The sequence below is a fragment of the Solanum dulcamara genome, chromosome 10, assembly GCF_947179165.1.
Source record: "Solanum dulcamara chromosome 10, daSolDulc1.2, whole genome shotgun sequence".
Lineage (NCBI taxonomy): Eukaryota > Viridiplantae > Streptophyta > Magnoliopsida > Solanales > Solanaceae > Solanum > Solanum dulcamara.
In genome coordinates, this window is record NC_077246.1 from 38,699,635 (window position 1) to 38,711,325 (window position 11,691).

Consider the following 11,691-nt stretch of genomic DNA (forward strand, 5'->3'; position numbering starts at 1 on the left):
AGGGCACCTATACGTATCCTTATCCCCACTAAGTATGTTAGCTGAATACACATATGAAGAAATCAAAAAAAATCTCTAGAGAGGGCACAAAAATAGATATAGCATACGAAAGCCATTAAGGACATCATGGAACATAAAGTCCAAAACATATATACAGAACCCACATCACAAGTCTACAGACCTCTACAGAATACTAGCCTAGTCATATGATGGGATAGGGCCCCGTCGTACCCCTGAATAAATAAATATTTATATCAAATGACCAGTATCAAAAGTTAGGCTCCGAAACAGTGGAGCACTTCCAACATTGCTGAGTGGAAACCCTAAGCTGGAAGATCCCCAAAGTTAACATCTGTACATGCAGGCATGAAATACAGCCCCCCGAAGAAAGGGGGGTCAATACGACATATGTACTGAGTATGTAAGGCATGGACTGTAACAAGTAAAGTCATTACCAGAATAGAAGGTGCAAAAGTTAGCTAAGTACCTAGAATATCAAAATGTTTTTCATAACCACAAATAATGTATGCAGATAAACATATGCCATATCCGTCCCCATTATGGGATGCGGTGAACAAAACAGGGTCGCCACCCCGTCACTGGCGCCACAGCACAGTATACAACAAGAGTAGGGAATATTTCCATAACAAATCATATCATATAAGATGTTCATATCAGATCATATCATATCATATATGTAAATGGAATATCATACTCCATAAATCCCATGTACAGGTCGTACCTTCCCCCTCAGTCGGGGCACGAAGAATAATGTAGAGAATTACGCACGATAATAAAACCTGGCCCTGGCTTGGTGAAGGAAAAATTGAGGCATCCATGAGTGGAGTAGTGAAAAACTATATGCAATTTAAATCATATTTGAGACTCGACGGAATAATCAAAATGAGATTTCGTTCAAAATCGAGACAAAAGTCATATCAAGTACCTTTTGAAAGTCACTATGGACTATATCAAAATAGAACTTTTGGGAATCATATATATGTATCAAGGCATAACAAATTATCTTTTGGAAGTCGAGAAATTGGCCATCCTAGTGGCTTTAAGAATAGGAACTCCTTTGGAATCATATGAAAGTCATATACTTGCTTCGTAAAAACCATGCTAAAAAGAGAGATTAGCTTTGTATACTTATGTCAAATCATGCTAAGAGAAGGAATAAGATTTACATACTTATTCCAAATACATGCTAAAAGAAAGTATAAGGCTTACATACATATGCCAAAACATGCAAAAAGAAGAAAACGTTACCTTTACATACCTGTTATGGGTTACTTCTTATCCCATTTGTCTCGTTGTCCTTTAAACCTAAGTAACATGAAAGCAATACAAGTATCAACAACCTTTGTCTTTTCAGCACCTTAGGTTACACACGAGTATTTATAGAACTCATCTCCTCGCTCGCCTTCTCGACTAGTTCCTTAGTTAGTTAAAGAGTTAACGAAAATCGGGCAGCATCTCCTATATAATGTGCCCTATCCGAATTTACAATTATACTCCTAATAGATACATAACCTGCAGCATAGATATATACAATTCACATCAATATTATACCACATAAACTCCAAATGACTCGCTCGGAACCACGATACCAAAATATGGTTTCTAGTTCCCGTTTTGCAAAACCTTTAACCGTACGAAGCGGGGGTGTCGTCTGGATACAACCTGAAGCTCCCCCACCTATTTTAGGACACATTTAAGCCCTGCAACACACACCACACACCTTCATCCACACACCACAAGTACAACACCTTGCTTCGACTACAATTTAACTATAGCGACTCCAATTTGGTTTGTTTCGAACGTCGATCATATTTATGGAATTTTCATATATACAGCCACTTACACAACGTATAATACACTTCATAAAAACACCATAAACTCCAAATTTAAAGGAAAACCCTTACCTTAACCTAAACTTGTCAAACTCGCCAAAACTATCAAAACGTGAATTCTGGACAGCCTACTGTCTTGTATTGTTGCTTAGTTTCGAAGGGGTAATTGAGGGAAAAAAGATTTATGGCTCAATTAAAGTTATATACATGTGTCTTAGGGTCGTATAAAATTTCAAATCATCCCTACAACAATTCTATAGCAAAAGATATACCGAAAATACCAACAGCAGCCCATGTAGGATTTCCGAAACAAAATCTGGGTAGCACCTCACCTATACTTCATCATCCTTTTTCGAGAGGATAAAAACAAAACTGGGTTTTATAGTATAAACAAAAGTTATATACCTATGAAATATATTTCCAAAATATCTTAAATCACTCAAAACGAAGCTTTACATAAGGAGTTATACAATTATTACTAACAACAGTCTCATTCCAAAAATGGGTTTGTTGACAAGAACGAGAACCTCCTCAAAACCCCAACTATAAATTTTATGTTGTTAAACACCATTGCTTAAATGAAGAACACCTTAAATAATTAATTCACGAAATGAAATCGGAGGGCTTACCTTGATTAACCAAATGCGTAGCTCTCTCTCTATGTTCTCCAAGTTTTTCTCCAATTTTTTTTAAGTGTAAAGATGCTGAAAAGTGAGTTGATCCAGCAATACACATGTATATATATGTGTACTTAAGTGGGGAAACGTGGAAGCCCCTAGGGGTGACATGTGACATCCCTCTAGGGTGCCATCTCAATCATGCATCCAATCCAAAGCCGCCACGTAGCAGCGTGGGGGTCCACCCAAGCTGCTGCATCACCTACTTGACCCTAAGTAGGTGTATCACCTACTTGCTTCGAGTAGGCGCGTCGTTTCCTTATTTCTCTTTTGTGAGCTCGTAATCTCATCTTACTTCAAGAGCCTATGTATTCCTTGCTACTTAAGCTCGACGTATAATCAAGTAGCTTAATTACGTAGGGCATCCAAGTTGGTAGCTTACGCAAGTCAATCGAATCCTATGACTCATTTCTCGGCCTCCAACTCCTGTCGAATTCTTATAACCCTATTTCAAATCTTCCTTATTATGAAGCATATCATTCTTCTTTCTTTAGGATTATTTGATAGCGTTATAGATTATCTGACTCAAATGACAAATTCTAAGAAACTTAAGAGCCTTTGCAGAAACTTAAGAAGCTTAAGAAGCGTTCCAAGGTACCAGAGTACGGGGTGTAACATCCTTTCCCCCTTTAGAACATTCGTCCTCTAATGTGAACCAAAACCTTTCTCCCAATCTTATACCGACTATATGGAGAGTTCCCCTATCCCGTTGCCATAACATATACTTTCATCGAGCAATCAATATCAGAGTTCCAAAGGTTAGGATTACTTGTAGATGTAGGGAATAGGTACGGATACTTGTGTTTCATTTCCTCTTGCACTTCCCAGAGGGTCACCCACCGTAGTACTACTCTCACCCAAGCACGCTTAACTTCAGAGTTCTGATGGGATTCGGTGCGTTAGTGCTAGTATGATCGCATCCATCCTTTATGGGATCTCATTTGAAGTTTATGCGTTCCCATTTACATATGATAGCGTTAGTTGATTTTCTCTTACCCTTTTACTTCTCTCGTCTAGTTCCCTCCTTTAGGGTGTATCCATGTCATTGTCTGTTTGTGTTATAACTTATGCCCTTATTTCCAATTTTCAAATGCGTAAGATTCCTTTCTAATACCTTTGGTATACCGCACCCTATCTATGCCTTTCTTTATACCACCCATACCTTTAGTTGCCCATGTACGACATCTTAACATACTTGTGAGGTGCTAATCCAATATAATCATTGGTACTCGAGTCATGTATACATAATATATCTTTATGTTTCATGAGCTTTCATCTTTGTTGTGCACCCGATGCTCACTTTCTCAACAGCATATCGAGCTTTCCTTAATACTAGGTTTACCTTGACACCATATTCTTGTACTACCCCTATAAATCTATGACTATACATTCTCCTTTTGCTCCATCCTCGTATTCAGTTACTTATGTCTATCTTGGGTGACTCTGTTAGAACTTCCTTATTATTCCTTACTTATTCTCATAATGACCTTCATTATATTCACATGGTATCATGTTCGCATTCAGTCCCATAGTATAACACTGCTTGACCTTCTTCACGATTTTTACTATCTCAACACCTGCACGCAGAAAATGCCAACAGTGGCTCATAGGGCACGCATGTATATATATTCAGATCATATAATATCGCAGCCACACAGGGCGCCCAATATCAATAGTATGAAAATAGACTTACCTCATCTGCTTGACTCAAATTGCACTTGTTACCCTGCCCTATCTACTTTTCCTTTCTATTTGTAACTTTACATGTCAATCGTACTTCAATACCTCACCTGACATATATCTTCCATGTCTTTGCTTACCTGCATACTTTTTAACTTCCAATATCATTGGTCACCTTCTTCTATCAATATTGTCCTTCTGTTGAAACCATATGTTAGTATAAGGAATTTCATTCCCTATGACTCGGCTCTATCGCACAATCTTTGATATGAAAGAAAGGTAGCATCCTAAATATCCTATAGCCTCCTGTTTATAGATGTGGTGCACAACACACCGATAAACAAAACTCTACTAGACACTGTCAGTAGACACTCCAAGGACGAACTGCTCTGATACCACTTCTGTCATGACCCAACTCCATAGGCCGTGATTGGTGTCTGATTAGGGCACCCATACGTACCCTTATCCCCACTGAGTATGTTAGCCAAATAAACATATGAAGAAATCAAAAAAAATTGCTAGAGAGCGCACGAAAATAGATGTAGCATACGAAGGCCATTAAGGCCATCACGGAACATAAAGTTCAAAACATATATATAGAACCCACATCACAAGTCTACAGACCTCTATAGAATGCTAGCCTAGTCATAAGACAGGACAGGGCCCAGTCATACCCCTGAATAAACAAACATTTATATAAAATGACCAGTATCAAAAGTTAGGCTCCGAAACAGTGGAGCACTTCTAACATTGCTGAGTGGAAACCCTAAGTTGGCAGATCCCTAAATTTAACATCTGTACCTGTGGGCATTAAAGGCAGCCCCCCGAAGAAAGGGGGGTCAATATGACATATGTAATGAGTATGTAAAGCATGAACTGTAACAAGTAAAGATATTACCAGAACAGAGTGTGCAAAAGTGAGCTAAATACCCAGAATATCAAAATGTTTTTCATAACCAGAAATAATGTATGCAGATAAACATATGCCATATCTGGCCCATTCTGGGATGCGGTGAACAAAATATGGTCGCCACCCCGTCATTGGTGCCAAAACACAACATACATCAAGAGTAGGGAATATCTTCATAACAGATCATATCATATCAGATGGTCATATCAGATCATATCATATCATATGTGTACATGGCACATCATACTCCACAAATCCCATGTACAAGTCGTACCTGCCCCCTCACGTCAGGGCACGGCGAACAATGAAGAGAAGTATGCAAGATAATAAAACCTGGCCTGGGCTCGGTAAAGGAAACAAAAAGGCATCCACGAGTGAATTAGTGAGAAACTATATGCAATGTAAATCATATTTGAGACTCGATGGAATAATCAAAATGAGCTTTCGTTCAAAATTGAGAAAAAAGTCATATCAAGTACCTTTTGAAAGTCACTATGGACTATATCGAAATAGAACTTCTGGGAATCATATATATGTATCAAGGCATAAAAAAATATCTTTTGGAAGTCGAGAAATTGTCCATCGTAGTGGCTTTAAGAATAGGAATTCCTTTGGAATCATATAAAAGTCATATACTTGCTTCGTAAAAACCATGCCAAAAAGGGAGATTATCTTTGTATAATTATGTCAAATCATGCTAAGATAAGGAATAAGATTTACATACTTATGCCAAATACATGCTAAAAGAAAGTATAAGGCTTACATACGTATGCCAAGTAACAGGGAAGCAATACAAGTATCAACAACTTTAGACTTTTCATCACCTTAGGTTACACACGATTATTTATAGAACTCATCTCCTTGCTCGCCTTCTCGACTAGTTCCTTAGTTAGTTAAAGAGTTAACGAAAATCGGGCAGCATCTCCTCTATAATGTGCCCTATCCGAATTTCCAATTATACTCCTAATAGATACAACCAACCAACAACAATAACCTGCAGCATATAAATATACAATTCACATCAATCTTATACCACATAAACTCCAAATGACTCGCTCGGAACCACGATACCAAAATATGGTTTCTAGTTCCCGTTTTGCAAAACCTTTAACCGTACGAAGCGGGGGTGTCGTGTGGATACAACCTGAAGCTCCCCCACCTATTTTAGGACACATTTAGGCCCTGCAACACACACCACACACCTTCAGCCACACACCACAAGTACAACACCTTGCTTCGACTACAATTTAACTATAGCGACTCCAATTTATTTTGTTTCGAACGTCGATCATATTTATGGAATTTTCATATATACAGCCACTTACACAACGTATAATACACTTCATAAAAACACCATAAACTCCAAATTGAAAGGAAAACCCTTACCTTAACCTAAACTTGTCAAACTCGCCAAAACTATCAAAACGTGATTCTGGACAGCCTACTGTCTTGTATTGTTGCTTAGTTTCGAAGGGGTAATTGAGAGAAAAAAGATTTGTGGCTCAATTAAAGTTATATACATGTGTCTTAGGGTCGCATACAATTTCTAATCAACCCTACAACAATTCTATACCAAAAGATATTCTCAAAATACCAACAGTAGCCCGTGTAGGATTTCTGAAACGAAATCTGGGCAGCACCTCACCTATACTTCATCATCCTTTTCTGAGAGGATAAAAGCAAAACTCCGTTTTATAGTATAAACAAAAGTTATATCCCTATGAAATATCTTTCCAAAATATCTTGAATCACTCTAAACGAAGCTTTACACAAAGAGTTATACTCTTATTATTAACAACAGTCTCATTTTAAACTCCTAACTATAAATTTTATGTTGTTAAACATCGTTGCTTAAATGAAGAATACCTTAAATAATTAATTCATGGAATGAAATTGGAGGCTTACCTTGCTTAACCAAATTCATAGCTCTTTCTCCATGTTGAATGGTGAGTTGATCCAGCAATACACATGTATATATATATGTGTGTCCTTAAGTGGGGACACATGGAAGCCCCTAGGGGTGACACATGACAGTTCCTTAGGGCGCCACCTCAATCATGCATCTAATCCAAAGCCACCACATGGCAGCATGGGGTCCACCCAAGCTGCTGCATCACCTACTTGACCCTAAGTAGGTGCATCACCTGCTTGTCCAAGTAGGTGCATCACCTACTTGCTTCAAGTAGGCGCGTTGTTTCCTTATTTCTCTTTCGTGAGCCCATAATCTCATCTTTCTTCAAGAGACTATGTATTCCTTGCTACTTAATCTCAACGTATACTCAAGTAGCTTAATTATGTAAGGCATCCAAGTTGGTAGCGTACGTGAGTCAATCGAGTCCTACGACTCATTTCTTGGCCTCCAACTCCTTTCGAATTCTTATAACCCTATTTCAAATCTTCCCTACTATAAAGCATATCATTCTTCTTTCTTTAGGATTATTTGATAGCATTATAGATTATCTGACTCACATGCCGACTTCTAAGAAACTTAAGAGCCTTCCCAGAAACTTAAGAAGCTTAAGAAGTCTTCCGAGGTACCAAAGTACGGGGTGTAACAATATCATATAGACCCAGCTGAACCAAATTGACATATACAACCCACATATACATGTCTGCAGACCTCTAAAAATAATAACGATAATATATGGCGGGAGAGGGCCCCCACCGTACCCCTGAATAGACAAAACAATTTTATACATCCATGGTTCATGTCAATAACTAGGCTCCGATACAATTGAGCCTCTTCCAACTGAGCTTGAATGGAATCCTAATCTGATGGACTCCCAAACCTGTACCTGAACCTGCGGGCATGAAATGCATCCCCCCCAAAGAAAGGGGGTCAGTAAAACATATGTACTGAGTATGTAAAACATAACGTAATACAACTAGAAGCGTATCTGAAGTAGAGAAGCAGGGGATAAAATATCAAAATTGGAAACCTGCACCTGTACTCTATGAATCATGAAAGCATGCATGCTCAAATTATATAATATAGCCGGCCCTTTCAGGGGTCCGTTGAATCATATCTTAGGATCATCATAGGCCCGGCGCCATCACCACCTTATTGCAACACATCATCATCATACATATATACATACGTACTCGACCCTCTAGTGAAGGACTCAGTAGATAATGTAGTGAGTTGTGCACGAATGGACCCAGCCTGGGACTCGGTGAAAGAAGTGTTACAGTATACATGAGTAGATTAGTGAGTAACTATATGCAATTCAAATCATTATCAGAGACTCGATAGAATAAGAAAGTTAAGCTTTTACTTGAGGACCCGAGTAGTGGTGTAGTCATCTCGAGTGTCCTCTAAATGCCATTACGGGCTGTCTCAATTGAGATCTCGGGGACCCTATACATGTAGTAACGTAGGGCCAAATCGTTTATGGAATCAGAAACACTTATTACCTTATAGTCTTTAGGACGTAGAGCCTGTACATTTGTTACCTCTTTAACGTATAAAAGTTTCCAGAGAAATAGTTTGACTATTATAGGAGTTCAATATTTAGAAGTAATTAAGAGATGTTTCAGAATGGAGTTACCTCGGAGTTCAAATCAGATTTAACTTACAACTAAAACAAGGACATGCCTAAAAGAAGAAAGAGAATAAGCTCTATATAGTCTGTACTTTCCTTCAGGTGATCTTCATATACATATTTCGTAGACGGCCCTTCATGCGGCTCAGTGAACCACTATGGCATCATAATCTCATTTTCGTATCAAATACATCTCAATGGAAATGAGAGATAGCTTCCCATACATTACATTCTGACACATAGAAGCCCTACTAGGCAATATTTAATCTTCACAGGAACTCTAATACTGAACAGTGGATAGGGGTTATGAGATTTACTTGGAATTCTAGGAATGGAATTATCCCCGCACTTCATATACAGTTCACTTAAGGCTAAACATTGCCAAAAGGAAAGAAAGATAGATGTACGAACTTATACCAAAACATGCCAAGAGAAAGCTTTACATACCTCTTGTGAGTTACTCCTTATCCCATTCGTCTCATCATCCTCTGAACCTATTCAACATGAAAGTAATACAAATATCAACTACTCTTAGCTTTCCAGCATCTTAGGTTGCACCTTAGTATTCACGGAATCTATTTCCTTGTTTGTGTCTTCGATTAGTTCTTTAATTAGTTAAGGCGTTAACAAAAATTGGGCAGCACCTCCCCTATAATGTGCCCTATCCGAATTTCCAATTACACCCTTAATAACTACAACCAACCAACAACAACAACCTTCAACATATATACAAGCAATTCAAACCAACATTACATAATACAAACCCCAAACAACTAACTCAAAACTATCAAAATGTGAATTCTAGACAGCTTACTATTTTACTTTGTCACTTCATTTCGAAGGGGTAGTTGAGGGAAACAAGATTTATGTCCTTGATGAAAGTTATATACATACGTCTTAGGGTCGCATACAATTTCAAATCACACCTACATAAATTATGTACAAAAAGATACGCCCAAACCACCAACAACAGTCCGTGTAAGATTTCCAAAACCAACATCTGGGAAGTACGTCCTCTACACTTCATTACCCTTTTTCGTGAAAATAAAAGCAAAACTGGATTTTAAAGTCTAAATGAAAGTTATATACCTATGAAATAAATTTCCAAATCATATTGAATCACCCAAAACAAAATTGTACATAAGAAGTTATACCAATATTACTAACAACTGTCCTTTCCAAGAACGGGTTTGTTAACTAGTTTTAACGTTTTCCCTCTTTGTTATTTCAACTTTCTCTCAAGTTCCAAGCTGAAGAATTAATTCTGTAGACATCGTAAGATATATATATACACCTTCACGTGGTTGAGGAACACCGTAGATAATTAATTCATGGAGGAAAATTTGAAAACTTACCTTTAATCTTCCAAACCCATGGTTGCCTTTCTCTAACGTTTCTCTCTTATTTTGGTTACTAGAGTTTCATCTCCAAATGGAATAAGGATGACTTAATAGTCATCCAAATACACATATATACCCCTCTTTAGAAGGTACCACGTGGCAGCCTCTTAGGGGTGACACGTGGCATCCCCCTAGGATGCAACCTAGGCTCATGCGGCCTATCATACGCCACCACGTGGCAGTGGGGTCCACCCCCCCAAGCAAGTAGGTGAGTCACCTGCTTGCTTGTCACCTGCTTACTTGAGGTGCTTGCTTGTCACCTGCCTACTCTTCACCTGCTTGCTTCACTTTTGTAAGTTCGGAAACTAGTTTTTGCTCCCTCTTGTGGGCTCGTCACCTCACCTTATTTTAAGAGCCTATGTAATCTGTGCTACGCAGGTTTTGTATGCCCTCCACTAGCTTAAGTATATAAGACTTTTACATTAATATTTTACATAGATAAATCGAGTCCTAAGACTCATTACTTCGCCTCTAATTCCTTTCAGATTCTTACGACTCTATTTCCAACCTTCCCTACTATGGGGTATCATATTTTCCCTTCCTTAGAGTCATTTGATAGTATCGTAGATTATTCGGCTCACATGCTAACTTCTAAGGAACTTTAAGAGACATTCTGAGTTTAAAAGTGTGGGGTGTAACATCCTTCCCCCCTTTAGAACATTCGTCCCCAAATATTAAACAAAACTTCTCTTAGCACCTTATACAAATCGTAGGGAGATTCTTTATTGTTTCCCTAACACATACTTCCATCCAAGTACTTAATATACGAGTTTCAGGAGTTGGGGTTACCTGTAGACATCGGGAATAGGTGCGAATATTTGTGTTTCATGTTTTCTTTAGCTTCCCCAGTCATCCTCTTTCTGGTTTTGGTGCTGCCACATTATCTTGATAGAAGGCACGTCTTTAGTCTACAATCTTCTAGTTTTCCCATATAAGATGATGATAGGTTGTCCCTCACAGGATTTCATTTCCTAGACATCATCTATTGAGCATACTGGGTGGCTCATCAGTACCTTTGCGAAGCATCTCTATCTGATGGACTAGGCGTATAGTTTCCAAATAGGGTGGTAAGCTCAACTTACCAGCCATGTTGCCCACCTTATGAGCAATTTGATATAGTCTAACATATTCTGGGTTAAGTTTCCTTTTCTAGGTGACCCTGTTATAAACATCCAATCATCAGTTTGAACTCTGTATATCGATGCCGATTATCTGTATATCATTCCTGTCGACTCTGGCTTTTAGTCAATAGCTTGCTTAATCATGTGGGGGCCTTTTTAGCTTAGTCTTTCGAACATCTACCCATCTAATAGGGGACTTACACATCTTACTCTACCAGTCTTGTATGGAGTCATTGGGATACCAGAGTGGTAGCCATTATGGTAGTTAAAATCAATAAGGGGTGGACGATCGCCTCAGTTACTCTTAAACCAACCATATAATGGTATGCTCAGTCGATTCAGCAGCTCAAGGAAAAATGTGGTACGAAGACCTATTTGTGATCTCGAGCTTTTCTTGGACTGATCTCTAGACGTTAATCATAATTGAAGTCCCTTTATCTGAGATATTAGCAAGGAAAACCTCACGGAACCTTATTACCTCCTTGTCCTATAACTTCACCTGGTTCCA

The 11,691-nt window shown here is 38.5% G+C and overlaps 1 pseudogene; it reads right to left on the reverse strand.

Moving 5' to 3' along the window:
* Window positions 1-3,330: 3,330 nt before the first annotated feature.
* Window positions 3,331-3,452, reverse strand: LOC129871819 (5S ribosomal RNA; annotated as a pseudogene).
* Window positions 3,453-11,691: the final 8,239 nt, after the last annotated feature.